Source organism: Typopeltis vanoorti, chromosome 6 (genome assembly GCF_054136105.1).
Source record: "Typopeltis vanoorti isolate ZY-2024b chromosome 6, IOZ_Tvanoo_1.0, whole genome shotgun sequence".
In the NCBI taxonomy this organism is placed as follows: Eukaryota; Metazoa; Arthropoda; class Arachnida; order Uropygi; family Thelyphonidae; genus Typopeltis; species Typopeltis vanoorti.
The window spans coordinates 130858856-130881061 of NC_143554.1; the positions used below are offsets into that span (position 1 = coordinate 130858856).

The following is a 22206-nucleotide window of genomic DNA, read 5'->3' on the forward strand; positions in this document are numbered from 1 at the left end:
TAGTAAACAGAACTTACATATACCCTACTATGAGAATTGCCAAGAAGGTGTCTTAATAAATTATTAATTATATGAAGATCCAAAGGCTTCAATTCGGCGACATATAAACTTATTTAAGTTAAGGGATATTACATCCCATATTGTTTCATAGCCGAATAAGAAACTCAAAGAGTTTCATGCCGAATAGAAACTATAAAAGTCAGCTTCAAAGATTTTGTCCAAGAACTCTTTGATAAGCAAAACGAACAAATAACAAAAAAATTAGCGATTACAAGAATTTTGTTAAATATAATAATTTAGCAGTGGAAGAAGCCCTGTAAACCTTGCAAACCATAAAAGTATCAAAATTAGTGTTAATCTATATAAAGAAGACAATATAAAGAAGATCTCGTCATAAACGGTCTTCCCGACGGAAAGGCCACTAGAATCTTCTGCATCCCAGATACGCTCAGTAAACTCCCTTTTGAATACCTTACAATCTACAATAGCCTGAAAGGGTCGTAAGCACATACTATGAACGAGAATACGCACCCTACACATCTAACAAACTTGATTTAGGCTTGATAACTAACTGGTGTCTTCCTCAGATAAGCTTAATAAAAAGCTTCCAGGATGCAATTTGAGGCATTACACCTCCACTGGGATCAACACGAAGAAAAAAAATCCATTTATTACAATTACAGTATTTAAATACACTAAATTTATAATTTATAGTTATTATATAAATACTGTAAAAAAATTTGAAAATAGCATTGTGAAAAAGTGAAATGAATGCATTCAGCATTCCTATTGTATGTTAACAGAAAAGAAACTGATAATGTAAATTGTAAATCAAAATAAACCTCAAATTGAACAAAAAAAAATGTTGGTGCCTGTATAGTCATGTAACAACATTTCTAGTACCATAAAGGTAGGTCCTGAATTAGTAATTTACTCACATTTTATAACAGAGTGACAGAAAAATTAGATTAGGAAAATGAAAATATTACGTGATGGTAATAGACTGCAAGAAATTGATGAGTCTAGAGGTTTGAGAGTAATGGTAGACAGAGAGTTGAATTTCAGAGGACATATTGCAAAAATTGGCAAAACAACTAAAAGATTTGGTTACATGTGTGTCTTGGGGATCAGCAGACAGTGAAGAGGATCCATAGACGAGTGAACAAGCCGGTGATAGGTCTGTGGAATACTCCCTATGGGGATATTAAAGGCATGTGAGTTGCAAAGTCTGGTTAATAAGCGGTAAAGAGGGGAGAGGACAGAAAGTTATATCTTATAACATTCTGTAAGACTGACACAAAACAAATTTTTTCAGTACATGAAGAGTAGATAGATAGAGAACCAAGGATCACACCTGGAAGTTGTGTAAGTTAGTAAGGATGGACAGAATACATTTTTTGCTTCCAGAGTGGTGAACGACTAGGTATTCACCATGACAACGTGCTAGCCCACACATTACTCGTTGTTCGACAGTCCCTTGCTTTTAAAAACCAGACAGCCATTCCCAATCCCTCCCCACTTCTCCTGACGTCGTCCCCTGCTACTTTTTCCTTTGCCTGAAGATGACAATCCCGCTGAAGAGACGTCGTTTTAACATGACTGAGAGATCCAGGCAGAATTGCAAGAGATACCCAACACAGCAGCATGTTAAGACTTCCAGCTGTGCATGGAATCGTGGGAAAAACCTCTGCGATCTTTGTCTACATGTCCAAAAGCACTACTTCGAAGGAGATAGTGGAAATTAGGAGTTAGGGTTAATATTTTTATGATCGGATTCCTCGAAGTTTTGTGTCACACCTCGCGTGTGTGGATATATCAGTGGCGGCTCGTGACTTGAAATCGTGGGGGTGCTGCAACTTTCGAAATATACTTACACACTGTAAGTACAGTGTATACGTGTTTGGATAAAATATCAAAATTATGGTAAAAATTTAAAAAAAATTAAAGATGAAAAAAATATTCTTTATTATCGATAAAATTATACAGTTTAATATAATTCAAAATTTCTTAAAAATTACTATAACAAATGTTATGTCTTTAATTGTAATGTCCAAATATTTAAAGAGACTGAATAAACACGATAAGCACTACGAACACTCTACTACTGGCGCAAACTGCATACAAATAACAGTGGAACTGCGCGTCGGACAATGCCCGCATTACGCTAATAGCTCGCATCAGGGTACATGTGGAATTATCGGGCTGGTAAGTATGACAAACTTAAGAGTTTGATTGCTTCAGTGCCATGGCATGTAAAACTGCAAGGACTGGAGGATGTTGATAGTGCATGGGAGGCGGTTAAGAAGTGTTTGCAGGAGGCAATGGCTGACTGTATACCTAGAGTCCGAATAATAAATCAAGTAGGGGTTAAATGGATGAATAACACCATTAAGCTTGAGCTGTAAAAAAGAAACAACTGCGGAGGGAAATTAGGGAGAAAGGTGACCAGCAGGCACATGAACGGTATAAAGCGCAGGCCAGAAGGGTAACGAGTGTGGTAAGAAAAGCAAAAGAGGATTACGAAAGAACATTGGCCATGCAGGCTAAAGAGAATCCTAAACAGTTTTTAGTAGTAAATCCTAAACAGTTTTGTAGCAAGTAAAAGGAAATATGTACATGGCAGAATGATTTTAAAGAATGCCGATGGTAGGGAGGTAACTGAATCAGTTGATATAGTGGAATTACTGAGCGAGCACTTTGCAAGAGTATATCATCCAGGTGGTGACATTGCATGAATGAAAGAACCAACAGCTTATACAGAAATTGTGGAGAATGAAGTGGAGGTGAATAGTCTATTACAAAACCTCAATGTCAATATATCTGTGGAATTGGATGGTATACCAGCTCGTGTCGTACGTGAAGCGGCTAAAGAATTGTCAGTGCCCTTGACCTTTTTATTTAATTTGAGTCTCAGGTATGGGTTAGTCCCAAGGGGGTTGGAAAGAGGGGAAAATAGTTCCACTGCATAAAGGAGGTTCCAAGACTACTGTTGTAAATTACCGATCGATCAGCATATCAGGAATCGTTGTCAAGGTCTTGGAGAAAATAGTCAAGAGGAAAATACAGGATTGGATAGATGAAAATGGGATATTGTATGGGGCACAGCGTGGTTTTGTGAATGGTAGATCATGCCTCAGTAACTTGCTCACGTTTTATAACACAATGACGGCTGAACTGGATAAGGGTAATGGATTTACAGTCATTCTACTGCACTTTGCTAAGGCCTTTGACAGGATACCACATGGAATTCTAATCAGAAAACTGCAGCATATGGGGATGGATATAGGATTGGTGAGATGGATAGCAGGGTTGTTTGAGAGATATCACAGAGTGGTTTATTCAGGAGTAGAGTTCAAAATACGGCCTGTGACTAGTGGTGTGTCGCAGGGTTCTGTTCTTGGACCACTACTGTTCAATTTGTTTATAACGATATAAGAAAGGATCTGAGATGATTTGTTCATTTGATCTGTTCATTTGTTTGCTGCTGATGCAAAGTTGGGATAGAGCAATAGTGAGTGCACAGGATGTCAAAATTTTGCAGGATGATTTGGATAGTTTGGAGGACTGGGCTAAGGAGAATGGATGTCATTTTAATGTGGCAAAATGTAAGGTTATGCATTTTGGGGTGAAAAGATTAGCAGCAGTATATCACATTGGTGGAACTGTACTCCAGGAGATTGATGAGGCCAGGGATTTTGGAGTGTTGGTGGATAGGAAGTTGAGGTTTAGGGGGAACATCGCAAAAGTGGCTAAATCAGCTCATCAAATCACTTGGTTGCTGAAAAATACTTTAACAAGCACAGACAAATAGGTTTTTGTTCCTCTGTATCGAGCCTTGATAAGACCCCATCTAGACTACTGTGCCCAGATATGGGCACCAGGGTTTCTTCTGGATGGGGAGGCAGAGAGGATCCAGAGACGAATGACCAAGATGATAGCAAATCTATGGAATGATTCTTATGAAAACAGGTTGAAGATTTGTAGGTTGCAGAAATTGGTTGATAGGTGAAAAATGGGTGATATGATCGAGACATTCAAATTACTGAAGGGTCTTTATAAGATTAATCCAGAAGATATTTTTGAGAATAGGACTGGTGGTGGGAGGACTAGGGGCCATACATGGAAGCTGGGCAAGTGTGTGGTTAGCAAGGGTGTTAGAATTAGGTTTTTTACTTGGAGAGTGGTGAATGAGTGGGATAGACTGCCAGAGTCTGTTGTGGGTGCTATGACCGTGAATGAGTTTAAGGCGAGGTATGATAGATACCGTGTGAATGTCGAATAGTTGTTCTTGACATGATGTTAGGGCCTCCCTCGATGAGTCTATGGACTCCTTGGAGTTGCCCGTAATAATAATAATAATAATAATAAGAGCCTGTGTAGCTCAGTGGATGTGGCGTTTGCACACCCCCGCGCTAGGCCGCACGAAGGAAGTCTTGGTTTCGAGTCTAGTCGGCGACTAGAGGAAATTTTTCTAAGCCTTTTTTCGACCGGTTCCCGAGTTAGTCGATCTCTGGCACGGGCAAGCAGGTTTTTCCTCCCGGAAACTCGGGTTTTTCGTCCTGTAAACTCAAGAAAATCGACCGTAGAACCCACATTATTTCAGACATTAAATATATTGTGTTAGGGTTAGAGACCACGAGATGGCGGCACATTTGAGCCGTCTCTCTTCACTGCGTACCGCTTAATTAGTGATAGCCTTGGGCCATCTGTCTCTGATTGGGTACCAGTGGAGATTGAACTGCCCACTCAGTCTCCAAAAGTTAGATAGGGCTAAATGGCCTCGCCTACTCCCGTATATACGGGAATAAAAAAGGCATTAGCTGATTTTTTTTTTTTTAATATAGAGAAAAATTGCGTGTGCTGCAGTTCTGCAGTGCCTATGCACGAGCTGCCCCTGGTATATATATATATATATATATATATATATATATATGTGTTAATAATACCAAGCAATTTTTAAACCTGGTTTTACTCCATTTTCCAAGTTACTTGGGAAATGGAGTAAAACCAGGTTTAAAAATTGCTTGGTATTATTAACATTTATTATTCCCAAGGTAAAATACTTTCTACATTTATTTCTCCTCCAGAGATTTTTATTTAATAAGGTTAAAACACCTTATGGCAACTTGTTCTGGTAAAATACTTATGAGCTCTGTATTACTAAATCTTGGTATTTCTAGCCTAGCTCCCACTGATGAGACCTCAATAAAGGTCGAAACCGGTCTGGGTAGTGACCTCTTGCCTTTAATACAAAACATCATGCATCTCCTTCTTGGAGATGTGTTTTGGCATTAAGGGTAAATATTAAGATTAGTGATCAGAGCTCATGCCACCTTTACCACGAGTTGCCCTCGTCCTGCACTACCTGTAGGATCAGCTAGACTTGCATCACTTGCAGGCGCAAACTTGACTTATTTGTCAGTTTGCTTACTTGGGAAATGGAGTAAAACCAGATTTAAAAATTGCTTGGTATTATTAACATTTATTATTCCCAAGGTAAAATACTTTCTATATATATATATACATGTTGCGTTTTTTCAAATAAATGTCATTGTGTTATAATTCTCGGTTTTTAAGTCAGTTAATTAAGTAGCCTATTCTTGGAGATCGGAAACACTAACAATTCGGCCAGGCAGGCTGCCAAGTGTACATATAATGTAACATTAGTGGCATGTTCGCGATATTGCATTTCATATCCTCGCTTGTTCATTGTTCGTATTTGTGTCTTCGTAAAAAAAAGTGAAGCTAGTGAACAAATAAAAATATTTTTACTGCGTTCGTAAGTCAGCTCGCTAACAGCGTTTTGGTTATTATTATTATTATCATCATCACGAAGCTCTAAGACGAGATGAACCTTTTTCAGGACTCTTGAATTGATGATGAGTTAACCAGCCTCATACAAAATGGCAGGATGTTTTTGCTCCCGAAAACTCGAGTTTTTCAACACTCATAGCTTATTTCTTCAGCCGTAAATCTGCTAGACTAGCGCGTATCCAGGTGCTTTCAATGCAAAATCACAACACAACACTCTCAACTATACATACATACATACATATATATATATATATATATATAATTAAATGAATCATGAACTTAAAAAAAAAACGAACTTACATTTCTATTCCCCCCCCCCCGCCCATCCAACACACACGAAAAAACTGCATAACACAGGGAAAAAAATAATAATAAATGAAACGGAAGAAGATTGGCTTCAGATGATAAATAAGAACTAAGTAAGGGGCGTAATAAATTATCATCCAGAAGGTACAATTACAAAAATTACGAGAGTGGTCTGAAAAGTTCTCGGCCTAACAATGAAAAAACGAATTTATAATTTCAAAATTATTTTTATTTTTCAACATAATCTCCCTTAAGACTAATACATTTATTCCAGCTATGCTCCAACGCCATTATCCCGTCCCTGTAGTGGTTCTCAGCAAGATCTGCAAAATACCCCTCTACAGCTGCAATCACCTCTTGATTCGAAGAAAAACGCTGACCAGCGAGGAAGAGTTTAGTTTTGGGAAGAGACAGAAGTCAGAGGGAGCCAGATCTGGGGAATAGGGTGGATGTTCCAACAATTCATAGTGCAGATCCCTTAATTTTCCCAATGCCAAAACTTCTTTGTGGGCAGGTGCATTGTCATGATGAAAGATGATTTTTTTCTTCTGCAAACCGGGTCTTTTCTCAGGAATTTTAAAAGATCGAAATGATATTCCCCGGTTATTGTTTTACCCTTTTCAAGAAAATTAATAAACAAAATGCCTTTAGCATCCCAAAGCACCGATGCCATGACATTTCTTGCTGATGGAACCGACTTTGTCTTCTTTGGTGCTGAACAACCGGCTTCTGACTACTGTTTTGACTGCTGTTTGGATTCTGGTGTGTAATGGTGAATCCACGTCTCATCCATCGTAATAAATCGACGCACAAAATAAATTTTATTCTTGTTAAAAGGCTCAGCGCTGTTCAGCAATTTTCATGCGAGTGCGTTTTTGATCTGCTGTGAGCAAGCGTGGCACCCATCTTGTACAAAGCTTTTTCATTTGCAATTGTTCATGCAAAATATATCCTACATGTTCTTTTGAAATGCCTATAGTCTCAGCAATTTCAGGCACTTTGATTCGCCAGTCATCCAATACCATATCGTGCACTTGATCAATGATTTCTGGTGTTGTTACACTTTTTGGACGTCCTCTCACGTGGATCATCTTCAAGGCTGGTACGGCCACGTTTAAATTCTGCAGCCCATTTCTTAATTGCCTGAAACGAAGGAGAAGTGTTCCCATAAACTGTTTATGAACTTCGAATGAATTTTCTTCGTTAAACCTTCTTTTTCAAAGAATTTTATAACCGCACGATACTCAATTTTAACCATTTCAAGGAATACAGACAACACTTTTGCTTCAGACAGCTGTATAAAACAAACTACTTGATAGAAATAGGATGACTTGCAATTTCACATGGATGCTTATGACAGATGTACCAACTTAGGAAAAAAATCATGCCGATAGTTTTGCTATCCATGGTCGAGGCCGAGAATCTTTCAGGCCACCCTCGTAGAACAAAAAAAAAAAAAAAAAAAAAAAAAAAAAACTGGAGGGTCATTACGTTAATGTAGTTACTTCCTTCACTCTCGAAGAGAAAATAGATTTCGATATTAATATTTAAAGTCGTAGTTTTGTAGATTTTGAGGAAAATTAAAACTGGCGGCGGGGGGGGGGGAGTTACAGAACAGTTTTTCAAAATAAGTTCAGTCGTTTTTCGGGATACGAAGATCAGCCGGACAGTAGACATTGGGGGCTAGCAGGTGCTGTGTTTGCTTGCAAACCACTTTAAAAACAATTCTGGATTTTTCGTTGGGATAATGAATAGTATCACTATCTAGTCTAATCCTGTGGCCTCCTCTCTTTGAGAGGGTTGCAACTCCCTAGTAACTTTTTTCTTCATCGAACATTTGAAGAAAAATGATCCAGTTTAAAACTAAAATTGAGCTAATAAATTTTAGATATCAAATTTCATCCATCCAGAACAGAATCATTACTATCATTTCGAATTATTTTCGAAATGATAGTAATAATCTGAGTGGAGTGAGCAGATTTTAATGTTTTAATGTACATCATGAACATCAAAGCTCATTAAATTCTATCCAACTATAGAGGAGTTTTCGTTTTCTATACTTGGTCACTTTTTAATCCAGAAAACATCGGATTTAAACGAAAACTTTAGATTACTTATAAATATCGAAATTCATTCATACTGTCTATTTAGAGCTGGTGAATAACAAGTAGACGGAATGTTGCTGTATTGGACTGTGGCCGATTTAATTAAGACTACGAGGCCAGCGCATTAGGACTAAAAATTGCATGCATTCTTCTGGAGAGTTTGGTTGTGTTTATCTGGATGAAAAACGAGAATTTCCAGGAAACACTTCTACCTCCGTATGAGCAGCTCAGCTCTAACACGTTGATGGGAAAAAAAAAAAAAAAAAAAATTCTTCCTTCTTGAATGTTCTTCTCGCCTTAGACGGGATTCTAAACGAGGTCTTTCAAACCAAGGTGATCGATATCGAATAAGCTACGGAGGCTATAAGGTACAAATAAACAGACAAAATGCCTCTAGTAGGTACTTGAATGAATGCACCTAAAAAGGGGTAGACTCAAGGCAAAAGAAAAATATAAATAATAATAAATAAATAAACAACATCCAAATCGGTTGATGTATAATGGGCATCCTATCTTTTGAAGGATATGTACAAAATAAAATGCATGCAAAATGGAGACAGTATATTTTCGCAAAACCTCTGCAAAATGAGTAAACTTGGCACACGCGCAGACTAAGGTTACTGTTTTGATGATAAAAAAACGAAACCATAACAACCAGGATGTTTTTAAACAGGAATTCTCCGGTTTCGTCTCAGCTGATCCTTTTTATACAGTAAAGAACATGAACTCTGTAGTTTTTATATATATATACAGTATATATACAGGGCGTCCCAAAATTCACGCAAGAAGTAATTTTGATAGAAAACACGGGTTTTTAATTAAAAATTGTCATTTCTTATTGATTCATAAAGTATACAGTATAGGGTTATGCATGGAATAGCATATCGTGTAAATGGCCTCCACGGCTTTGCTGGCACATACGCACTCTTTTGTCGAAATTTTCCATGACCATTTTGCATAAATGTGGCTGAATTTCGTTGATACAGCGCTCAATTTCCTCCTTCAAGGCGTGGGTGGTCGAGGGCTTGTTGGCATAAACCTTAGACTTCAAAAAACCCCAAAGAAAAAAGTCCAACGGCGTTAAGTCACATGATCTGGGCGGCCAATTCTGATCACCAAAACGGGAAATTACACGACCAGGAAATGACTTATGCAGTAATTGAATTGTTTCTCGGGCTGTATGGCATGTGGCATCATCTTGTTGAAACCACATGTCGTCCACATCCATATCTTGCAATTTAGGCACAAAAAAACTGGATTATCATGTCGCGATAGCGAGCACCATTAAATGTTATTGCCTTACCAGCCGCATTTTCGAAGAAGAATGGACCGATGATGCCTCCAGCCCAAAATCCGCACCAAACAGTGACACGTTGTGGATGCATTTGTTTCTCAACAATCACTCGTGGATTTTCTGAACCCCATATGCGACAATTTTGTCGATTAACGAAGCCATCAAGATGAAAATGAGACTCATCGCTGAAGATGATTTTGTTCGAAAAATAAGCATCCACTTGTTGTTGTTGTTCTATAATCCATTCAATGAACTCTCTTCGCTGTGTGTGGTCAGTAGGCTTTAGTTCTTGAGTCAATTGAACTTTGTAAGCATAAAGATGCAAATCTTTCATGAGAATACGCTGTAGAGAGCTTCTCGAAATGCCCAATTCAAGACCACGGTGCCGAATTGATGTTCCTGGACTCTCAGCAACACTCTCACGAACTGCTTCGATGTTTTCTGTTGAACGACTTGTTGAAGGACGGCCAGAGTGTATAAGATCACTAATTGATCCAGTTTAATTGAATTTTTAAATTAATCTTTTCACAGTTGATGAAGTTAAATCACTATTCCGACCATATTTTGTACGAAAATTGCGAACTGTAGCTGCCAAACCTTCATTATTTTTAAAATATTGCTCAACAATGAAAATGCGTTGCTCTTTCGTGTAGCGTTCCATTTTTAATAACCCTGAACTGTCAGCCGTCACGCTGTCTTTTTTTTTTCCTCGTTGGCAACACTTTACCGCACAAATGGCGCTAAATTTAAATCTTGCGTGAATTTTGGGACACCCTGTATATATACGTACTCTTAAGAAGAAGTTCCGAAGAGCTACACGTTGAATAGGCATGATTTAAAGAACATTATTTTTAATTCCTGTTCATACTAAATTAAGTTATCAAAATCTCTATTTCAACACGCTACTAGTGCTAAACGTAGCATGTAGTAGTTGAGTGGAGAAAAACGGCAGATATTTATGATGGAAACAAATCCAATGGCAAATGCATTAAAATATATTATTACATAATTATACATCGTATATATGCACTGATTCACGCATTTCTCAAAACCTCTAGGAAACGGAAACGAATATATAAGAATCATTTCGAATTTACATTTAAAAGTAGATCATCACCAATTTATGATGTGCATTCTTAATGGGTGTACAACGATAGTATGATAAATAATGCACAATTAAGCTTACACATGGTCTCTAGTACCGTCAGATTTTATATTTTGGTTAGATGCTGCTAATTGCATAAATCCACTGAGGTCTTGGTCTTCATCCTGCCATCCTGACACTAAACACCTTTCTCACCTAGCTCCCCTAATTTTATTTTAAAACCATGTCACTTAAATTAGTTGACTTACTTATTCCAGAATACGAATAATGTCAAGTTCTTTTCTAATATTTTCATTTTTAATATGATTCTGCTATATGTACGGCCACCATACGTCCTTTATTTAAGAGGATAGCCCTTTATTTCGCGGTTCTGTCCTTTAGATTTTTTTTTATATAAAATGGTCATTTTGTCCTTTATTTTGTGAATTGAAATAGTAAATTAGATCTAATGCCCCATCTGAACGAGTGTTTTCGTTAGTTAACAACACGTGGACCAGTGAAAAAACCAATTAAAAATCGAAACATTGAAAGTATGCATCTGTGTTGCATTGTAATGCAATGAATTGAAAGTATGCATTGAAAGTATGAAATTGATAAGGAATAGAATACACAATTGGGTTGATGGACATGGCATTCTTTATGAAGGTCAGCATGGACTTGTAAAGGGTGGGTCCTGTTTCAGTAATTTACTTGTATTTTATAATAAGGTGAAGAGTGTGTTAGATAAGGGAAAATTATATAGTGATATTCTTAGACTTTGCAAAAGCATTTGATAGATTACCACATGATTAGTTGTTGTACAAGTTGCAGAGGATTAGAATAGATAGTATATTGGTTAGATGGATCGGAGATTGGCTGTCTGTACGATATCAGCAGGTTGTGTATGATGGAGCAGTGTCTCAAAAAAGAAGTGTGACCAGTGGCCTGCCCCAGGGTTCTGTTCTTCGGCCTCCCCTGCTATTTAACTTGTTTTTAAACGATATGTCACGTGGACTGACTGGGGATCTTCAGTTATTTGCTTATGATGCAAAGTTGGGAAAAGTTATAAGTAGCACTGCAGATGCTGAATCCTTTCAGGTAGATTTAAATTGACTTTTTACTTGGACAAAAGAATGTGGTTGTAGTTTTAATATCAATAAGTGCAAGGCTTTGGATTTTGGAGTGCAGAAATACAAGGCTATGTACTATATTGATGGTGCCGTACTGCAGGAAGTGGATGAGATTAGAGATTTGGGAGTGATGGTTGACAGGACTGAAGTTTAGAGAGCATATTGCTAGGGTTGCAAAGGTTGCACATCGTAGTGCTGCTATGATAAGAAGTACTCTAACATGTAAGGATAAAGAAGTGGTTGTGCCACTGTATAAGGCACTAGTCAGACCACACTTATACTATTGTGCTCAGATCTGGTCACCTGGTTTTCAATGTGATGTGGAAACATTGGAGAGGGTCCAGAGACGAGTGACTAAGACAATATCAGGAGTTTGGAATGCTGGCTATGGAGAGAGAGAGATTGAATAGATGTGGATTGCAGAGTTTGGTAGATAGGAGGAAGAGAAGTGATATGATAGAGACGTTTGTGAGAGGATTTTATTAGATTAATCCAGAGGGGATTATAAAAAGAGTAGAAGGTGAGAGGGGAAGAACCAGAGGTCATTCCTGGAAGTTGTGTAAAAGTGTGGTGAAGAAGGGTATAAGGAGTAGATTTTTTGCATGGAGAATTGCAGTGAATGGAATGCATTACCAGAATGTGTTGTTAACAAGGAGTGTTAAGGAATTTAAGATTCTATATGATAAATATGTTGTATGTTGAATGAAACTCCCACGATGAGTCTCTCGACTCCATGGAGGGTGTAATAATAATAATACTAATTTATACCAAATTCAACTTTGACGTGAATTGTATACAGTTTTATGAATTTTTAAAACACAAACGTGATTTATTAAAAAAAAAAAAGAAGTTCATTCTTGTGAGAAGATCAAAATTAAATTTTTTAAAGTAATAATATGATTGTTTAAAATGCTATGTATATGCTTATATTTTATAATAAATGTTGTAAAGCTTTTTAGTTTTAGTGAAACAAATAAACACAACCTTCTTTTTTTTATTATGAAACAATTTCTGAGTTGTCCTTTATTTACTCCAAAAAAAATGGTCACCGTAGCTATATGCCATCTATCACTCGTAATTTGTCCCAGAACTTCCATATCTGTGATCTCTAGTCTTTAATCGACTTTAAAAAAATCTAACTCAACTCTCAGATCAATAAATTAAAACTGGATTTGAACATATCTTGTATACAGGTAGTTTATTCTTTGGGCTAATTTTTTATTACATTGAATTAAAGTTTAATGCTAGTTCCCTACCATGTTAGCTCTGCTTATTCATTTAGGTATTTCATGTTTAACATGCCATCTTCGTTAAAAAGTGTACCTAAATATCCGAAATGTCTTACTTCTATACATTTTATTGAGGATGAAATTGATGTTCTTCCTGTTGTTCTTCCTGTTGCTAATATTGTCAGGACTTACTTTAAAAAAGTACCATTTTATTCAGTGATAAAATTTACATTTAGTGACATAATTAAACCGATTAGAAATAGTACAATATTATATGTACAAATAACAATGTACCATCTCCCGTACATATTTCTAGATTCAAGAGCTGTGTCCACAAATGTTTCTGGGTTAACTTGCTGAGATAGGAACTATTAAAGATCCTTTAACAATGTTTTCTCTTTGTCTGTTTTTATTGAAACATATTTTATTAAATTAACCGCTTTTTTACTACCCTAGTTATATTTTATCCATGAAAAAATATTAAAATAATACATTGTTAGATGGTTGATAAAAAATACTTCAATTCATACTTCACACTTATTTGCAACGCAGGTCACTGTTTATATCGATAATTTTGATTTCAAGGAAGGTCAGATTTCATCGTGTTGTTCCAATTGTTCGTGGTCAACACAAAAGGTCAGTGTACTATTACCACTGATCGTATTTCATCATCATCATGGAATGTTCTGCATTAAAAATGTTTAGGATGACGAATAAAAACAGATGAATGAAATTAGCAATGAGCTGCGCAATGGTTAGTAGAAATACCAAATTCGCAGTAAAAAAAAAAAAGAGAAAAAAAGGTAATTTTAATTTAATAATAATAATAATAATAGAGTTATAAAAATATAGAAATAAAAAATTATGAGGAAATTTTGAAAAAGGAAAAAATTCGAAAACGCTTAAAATTTTCCTTTTTTAAAAATTATTGATTTGTATTATTTTTATGACACACGTGCAATTGAGCGAATAACTGAGCGAGAGAAAGGAGCAAATATCACAAAAAAGCATGCCATGATTCAAGGATGATCACTTAAAGTTGTGAAAGCTAAAATAACATTAAAATGCTCGTTTATTATTATTTTTTTAATACTGTACTTTGTTAACCTTGTCGAGTAGCTTAGAAAATTGCCAGTTCAGTTTGGCAATACGTCCATGACGAGCAAAGTGCACATTACAAAAGTAAAGTAACAAATAATATTCAACATCATTTTACGTTTAATTTTGCACGAAATAAGACACTTGAACTCACCTTAAATTTTAATCAGCAAAGTTAATTAAACCAAATAATAATGGCAGAATTTAAGATGTTACTTGATATTTGGAATGTCTTCTGCTCCATGAAATAAACATTGAACTTTCATATTACCCTCTGGTGATTAATTTAACCTAGAGGTGCACACAGAGGGGGAAAAATAGCAATTTTAAAGGCTAATAAAAATTTAAGATATACAATAAACGAAAACGTGACATCGTGATGATCTATTTAAGATACATCATCACAGATGCGTATCTTAAATAGCTAAATATGACAACAGCCACTCCAGGCCTTCAGTAAGCAAGAATGTGATGTTTCAGATGACTATGAAAGTCATCTGCCACCTAGGGGTGTAGTTAGCATCTCCTATAACTAGGAAAGATACAGCATATGTATTTATGATGGTAATAATCGCCACTGTTGCTATTATAGTGGCAAGTGCTAACAGACAGCACAGTTTAATAATATGAAACGCATTGGTCATCGCGTGCTCTCCACATATACTGTATATATATATAGAAAAATTCATTAGCATCCTGAAAGTACAGTAAACCCTCGATTTAACGGACTTCAGATTTAATGGACAAAATATCCGGTCCGTATGTCAACATGTGAAAATTAACACCCTGTTAATTTTAAAATGTTTTTAACCAAGATTTGCTTATAATTAAATTAACAGGGTTTTTTTGTTATTAATTTCCTGTTTTTTTAACAAGTTTTGGCGAATAGGCCATCATATGTTGGAAAAACACTGTAATAATTTAGCCGACATAAATGAGTCACCGCTCATAAAACATGTTCAGCGAATGATTAGGACGTGATCACACCAGTCGCACTGTAATTGGTTCTTTTGTCGCGTGGCGTGACTTTCTGCGGCAGTTTTATTACACACATTTTCGTAATTTTAGGGAGTTAAATATTAAAAAAAACTTGGTAGTTTTTTCAAAGCAGGATTACCTAAAACAAGCGCTTCAACGTCGAACATTAACTTATCTAAAAGGGTGTATAAAACAATTTTTTGTTATTACAGTGCTAATATTGAAAAAATTGCAGTATAATGTTACAGATATTTTTATTTTAAAAAATTCGCTATTTAACGACTTTCGATTTAACGGACACCCCTTAGCCCCTATTAGTGCGTTAAATCGAGGGTTTACTGTACACTATAGATTTTTTTTAAAAAACTCTATAGTCTAAACTCTATGGGGGGGGGGGGGAGACACACACACCTGGAAAATGTTATCGACCTCAGCACCAATGCTTCGTTTGAAAAAAAACAAAACAGTAATCGATTTTATTGATCTACGCCTATTCAAAACATTATTCACACCCAAAACATTATTGTAGACAAGTTAATGCATTTTAGAAAAGGTGAATCTCTACTCTGATCGTTAAAAATGGGTTAGGAAAATAGAACACACACGTACACACACACACACACACACACACACACATACACACACACATACACACACACATGCGGGGCACACAACACGTGCGAGAGCAACTCACAGAAAAGAATACTAAGTAACATTCATGTAGCAGATAAATTTCACCCGGTGTTGAATATGAGACTACCATCCTGCCTAATCAGAGGCCTTAAGTGGCTTGAAAAAATCTATCTTTTGTCGAGAACAAAAGATCGACAAGTATTTGGACAACTTCCAAAATTGTCCAAATACTTAGTTCAGCCCTTATTACCAATACAAACTAATGTGCTATAAATTTATAGCCAATCGTGTGGAAGTTGGGGGGGGGGAAGAATTCACATCTTCTTCCTCAGATTCCATCAGAAACACTGGGAGTATGTAATTGTTTTTATTCAGTTCCTTATTCTTGCTATCGGTCTTAGTTCAGCAAAACTCTTCTTACTTTCTATTAAAGTTAACTCCATATATTTTTAAGACGCCAGGCTTTCTCATTCCTTGTGAATTCCATCCCAGGGCTGCATGACAGATTTCTTAATGATCATTCCTAAGTGTATGTCCAATCCATCTAAATTTTCGGTTTCTGATTTCAAGGTTGGCTTTTTGCTGATTTATTTTCTTTTCCTTCTTTAGTAATAATTTGTGGCCACCAAATTCGAAGTATACTCCACAGACATCAGTTCATGAATGTTTGTAGTTTTCTTTGTATTTCCTTTGAAACCAGCCACGTTTCGCATCCATATAAAATAACTGATTTAATACACGCATTAAATATGTTTCATTTTGTATCTATGTGACTGTTTTTTTATTTTCCACACTCTCTAAATTTAGCATATGCATTTCTTGCTTTTTGAATCCTTATGTAAACATTTTTAGTTGCTCCTTAAATCTGTATCTATTATCTGTATCTATTAAATCTGTGCCTTGTTGGTCACATTCTCGTTTATTTTATTTTGTTTGTATTTATTTTCAAACCAATTTACAGTGATTCTTCTTGTAATGCTGTTAGTTTGTTTTGGATATCTGCATGTCTGTGAGCAATTAGACATGCATCATCTGCATAGTCTAGATCACCCAAAGTTTTATTTATTTTCCATGATATTCCTTTGGCATGTTTCATTGCTGTCTGTTCTAGAACTTGATCTAGCACCATTATAAATAATAAGGGAGATAGCAGACATCGTTATCACTCTCCAGATACAGTTTGAAAGGGTTGTGTCAGAATATATGATCTACTGTAATCGTACCAAAACCAGACTGCTGTCTTCTCATGCCCTCATTTTTTAAAATATTAAAGATTCTTGAAAGAATAATTTTGCTAATGACACATAGCAAGTTTACGCCCCTCCAATTATTACAGTTTCCTAAATCCCCTTTCTTTGATATTTTTACTATAATTCCTGTATTCCAATCCCTTGGGAATGTCTTATTTTCCCAGCTATCTTGGAATAGTGGGTAGAGCATATTCTGTGATTGTCGAGGTGTCAGATTTTAGAACAGGGGTCTCCAACCCATGGCCATTTTGAAAAAATAACTACTTAACATTAAAACGCGATTAAATAAAAAATAATTTCAATGAAGCCCACTGGCCACTCAGCTATACTGCAGTATTTAGAATTGTAAGATGCTTTCCAGATTCACAAGGAACGCTGTGCATTTGATAATTTACATAAAATCCGATAAAAAAAAATAAATATTAAATAGACATGCTTCTTCAGCCATCTACCAGCGCCAGCGGTACTTAAGTACTAGTGCTAACGTCGCAGGTAGACGGCTGAAGCAGTAGTTCGTTCGAGTGCGCTGTCTAGTGCATTCCAGATACATCTCGAAGGTTCTCGATACTTCGTTATTTTCATATAAATACAAGAGGATCTCATACACACTCAGTCAGTCGTGAACAGTGTGAAATTCGTGTATAAGCGCATGCAGGTTCGCTGTGTTGTGTCAGCCATAGCCTATTGTGGTTTTATATTGCCAGACTTTTTTCATTAGTGTGAGATATATTCAGTGGATAATAACCGTTAATTATCTACTGAACACGACCATTTTGGATCATTTTTTGGGTTCACCTTCCATCACTATGGCGTCTATGAGTAAAAATCGTAAATCAAGTGATTCTTTTCGGATTTTTAATGAAAAGTGGACCAATTTGTACTTTTTTGTGCCGATCGACGATAAGCCAGTAGTTTAATTTGTCGTGAATCAGTGTCAATATCGAAAGAATACAATATAAATCGACACTATTAGACAAAGCATGAGTCCAATTTCGATCACCTTGAAGGGCAGCTTCGTGTGGGAAAAGTGAACGGTCTCCAAATTGATTTAAAATGCCAGCAGGGTACGTTTAACAGCCAGAGGGAAGAGAGCGAAGCGTGCATTGATCAAAGTAAGTTATGCAATAGCTGAAAAAATTGCTAAAAAATCAAAAGCCTTCTTGGACGGCAAGTTTGAAAGAGTGTCTCATCGCTGCTGAGAAAATTCTGTGCCCAAATAATAAGGAAGTGTTTAAAAAACCGAGTTTGTCTGCGGTAACTGTAGCACGATGTGCTGAAGAACTTGCCAATGATATTGATGGAACTTTAAAAAAACGGTCGTCCGAATTTACGTCATATTATTATTATTATTATTATTTGACACCTCCAGGGAGTCCAAAGACTCATCGAGGGAGAGTGTGCCAACAGCATCGAACGATTGTTCTCCTTCCAACCGCGCTCAAACTTACTTAACTGAGCCATTAGTAGCAGAGGCTCTACCAATCGACCAACCTTTATTCACTTGCTTTAGACGAGAGCACAGATATGAAGGATACAACACAACTGGCTATCTTTGTCCGTGGCATTGATCAACAATTCAATGTGACAGAAGAACTGCTAGCGCTCGTACCTATGAAGGGAACGACGAAAGGCACTGATATTCTTGAAGCTGCCAAGAAAACGCTCCAGCGTTTCGACCTCAGCTTAACAATCTCGAGGGGATGGTAACCGATGGTGCCTCTGCTATGGTAGGAAAGAACGAAGGGTTTGTTGCGCTGCGACGGAAAGAACCGGTACTAGAAGGAAATGATTTCGTCCATTACCACTGTTTAATCCACCAGGAGAATTTGCGCACGAAAACTATTGGATTTGAGAATGTCATGAAAGTTATTGTGACTGTCGTCAACATTATTAGGGCAAGAGGATTGAATCATCGTCAATTCCAAGAGTTTTTGACCCAAGAGTGCGAAGCGGATTACGGCGATGTAGTTTATTACAGTGATGTGCGTTGGTTGAGCAGAGGGAAGGGTCTTAAAAGGGGCTTTGACTTAAGGAACGAAATGCAGCAGTTCATGCAAACCAAGGGGAAGTCGATTTACAGAATTCAACGATCCGAAGTGGATGACAGACTTTGTGCCTGTGTGACCGACATCTTGTTGCAATATGAATGACCTAAATATGCGGATACAATCCAAAGATCAACTGGTGCACACTCTGTTTGATCACATTTTTTGGGAGTCACAACTCCCAAAAAAAGACTTAACTCATTTTCAGCTTCTCGCTGAGTCCAACTGTTCGTCTCTTGATGAATACGCTACAAAATTAGCCGTGTTGCGAAGTGAATTAGAAGAGAGATTAAGTGATTTTCGTAACCAATAGTCTTCTTTAGATTTATTTTCAATACCATTCAGTGTCAATGCTGCCAAAATGCCAAGCTCAGGCATTTTGAATGAGCCGCTTGAACTCCAAAACAGCTCTTCATTGAGAGAAAAATTATTCAATGTGCCCTTGCTTACATTTTACAAAGACTATATTTCTGAGGACGCATTCCCTATTCTTCGCCGGCATGCTTTGAAGATTTGCGCTTTGTTAGGAAGCACATACTTCTGTGTGAGAGGTTCTTCTCCAGAATGAAGCATGTGAAGTCCAAGACAAGAACTCAGATTATGGACCAACATCTCGTGAATACTCTGCGCATAGCAATTTCCAACATTGATGCCAACATCGACAAGCTGGTCAAGGAAAAGCATTGCCAAGTTTCCCATTGACATTGTCAAAAATGAATGTTTTCTTCCTTAAATTATCTTTTTTCAAGTATTGATTGTTTTTACTTATCATGAACCCGACTCCTACCTGTGCTCTTAAAGCTGAGTTTGTTTATTTTTATAGGATTTTATGTAAAGTATCAGATGCATAGCGTTCCTTGTGAATCTGGAAAGCATCTTACAATTCTAAATACCACAGCATAGCTTAGTGGCCCGCGGGCTTCATTGAAATTTTTAATACGGCCGCACTGTCTGAAAGGTTGACGACCCCTGTTTTAGAACCTTGACAAGAGATGATGATACATTATGTCCTGCTGCTTTCCCATTTTTCATTTCTTTAATAGCTTTTTTTTTATTTTCAATTTAGATGGTGGTCTGGTATCAATTTTTTATTCATCTACTCCTTTTTTATTTCTGTTTGTATTCTATCACTGCTGTTGTTCAAGATTTGACTAAAATGTTGTCTCTACCTTTCCAATTGTTCTGTCGACACTAGAATTTTCCCCAGCCTTTGGTTTTGGCAATATGGCAATGGCAATATTGGCTGATGGCAATATGATTTATTTGATTCTGTGTCACCTGGTGACACCCACGTTACTTTATGTATTCTCTTATGCTGGAAGATTGTGCCACCTATTACTGAGTTATATTTGCCACACAGTTTCCAACAGTTCCATTTATATTTCCCTGTCCCAAACAACGCTTCCCCATTGCATTCTCCGGTCCCTCATTATCTGTGCCAACTTTAGCGTTGAAGTCACCCGTGAGAAGTATGCTCTCGTTACCATGTGTCATGATTAACATATCATCAAAAGAAACGTTTTACGAGTAAATTGTAAAACTTTTATTTTTCTTCAAAAGATGCATTCTCAGTTGGGACATAGCAGTGAACAACTTTTAGTCTTCCAAATTTAGTTTTAATATTTACTGTTATTATTCGTTCTGAAATTGGTTCCCACCCAATCATTGTTTGACTAAATCTTTTGCTCATCAGGATTCCAACGCCATATTCCTGTATATCAGTTATATTAGACATTCCTGAATAAATACACATGTTCACAGGGAAAATTTATTCTACAATACCATTCCATTCTTACTTTGCTAACCCCCAATAATTCAGTTTTATATTTTTTTATATTATCAGTATTGCATAACACCTCCTCGATGAGTCCAAAGACTCATCGAGAGAAGACACCTACTCTACAACTCTCCGTCTCCACTACTCAACCAACCGCAACTACCTTCATCATCTACACCAATGCTATCTACCACCGACCACCACTACTAGGATTTTCACAGACAATCACATCCTTTTGGCTGGAGAGCAGATACGCTAACCACTCGGCCAACCAGACCGGCTAATATTTTTCTATCTCTTTTCTTAGTTGTGCTAGTTTTCCTGTTTGGTAGAGTGTTTTAACTTTCCATTGGCCAATTCGCGTCTTAATTTTCCAAGTTTAGTCAATACCAAGGAGTCCGTCCGATTTCTGCATTTATCCGACTTGAAAACAGTATTTAATTTTGCAGAGAGTTGCGGGTTGTTAGTCCACAAAGTATCCATTCTGGTAATAGGGCTGCTACTTCCTTTCTACATCCTGACATGCATTTTATACACAAGCATTTACTCTAGTCTACATTTTTTTCAGGTGTATCGCCAATATCCGGTCACCAGAGCCTCCTTTGTGATAACAGGTTCTACCACGAGAAGGTGAGGGTATTTGAGTGGGAAAAGGCTATATGTTATATATCATGAAGTCAATAACTTCATAATATTAGGCAATCACCACTCCTTAGAACTCGTGAATTCGCATAAACTCTCCATTCATTTCCTCTCTCACTTCTATAGCCGATTTGCACTTCTAGCCTTTCCTAGATTAATAGTAAACGTCAGCAGCCTTTTCTGCGTCCACAAATTGAGTCGGTCCTTTTCGGTTCAAGACACTACTTGTCACTTTTACAATTTCTAACACTGTATAAATCCCAAATCTGCCATACTGTAGTGTATTATTCCCATACTACCGAATGCCAAACAGAAGAAGACAATCCACTTAACTTATTATTATCATCATTATTATTTGACACACCACCATGGAATCCAAGGATAGTGCGGGAGGGCACTCCACTCTACTCTGCAACACATATCTTCATTTCCCTACTATTTAACTCTACCCCTACACACAACGACACCAATACCTTTAACGTCTTCTATCGCCCATTATCACTACTACCAAAAACAGTAGTTTTTGTCTGTACATTGCATGTGTTCTCATAGTCGATTTATCTGTACGCGGGATGAAAAACCTGAGTTACTGGAGAAAAAACCTGCTACCCCCATATGAGATCGACTAACTCATCTTCAACTGAAAACGCCCATATAAATATTCCTCTCGTCACGACGAGAATCGAACGCGAGTCTTTTCCAATAGAAGGGCACAATGTTCCGTTGTTCTTCCAATTGCGCTACGTAGATTCAACTGATGACTCCAATTCATTCCATTCACTGTCTTATAGAGTTGCGGCTTTATACTTCTTGCGCATCTA

General features: G+C 36.9%; 1 protein-coding gene across 2 annotated transcripts in view; it reads left to right on the forward strand.

Moving 5' to 3' along the window:
• Pi3K68D (phosphatidylinositol-4-phosphate 3-kinase catalytic subunit Pi3K68D) overlaps nucleotides 1-22206 on the forward strand; it is a 134932-nt gene that overhangs the window by 11784 nt on the left and 100942 nt on the right. The gene's annotated exons all lie outside the window — the stretch shown is intronic.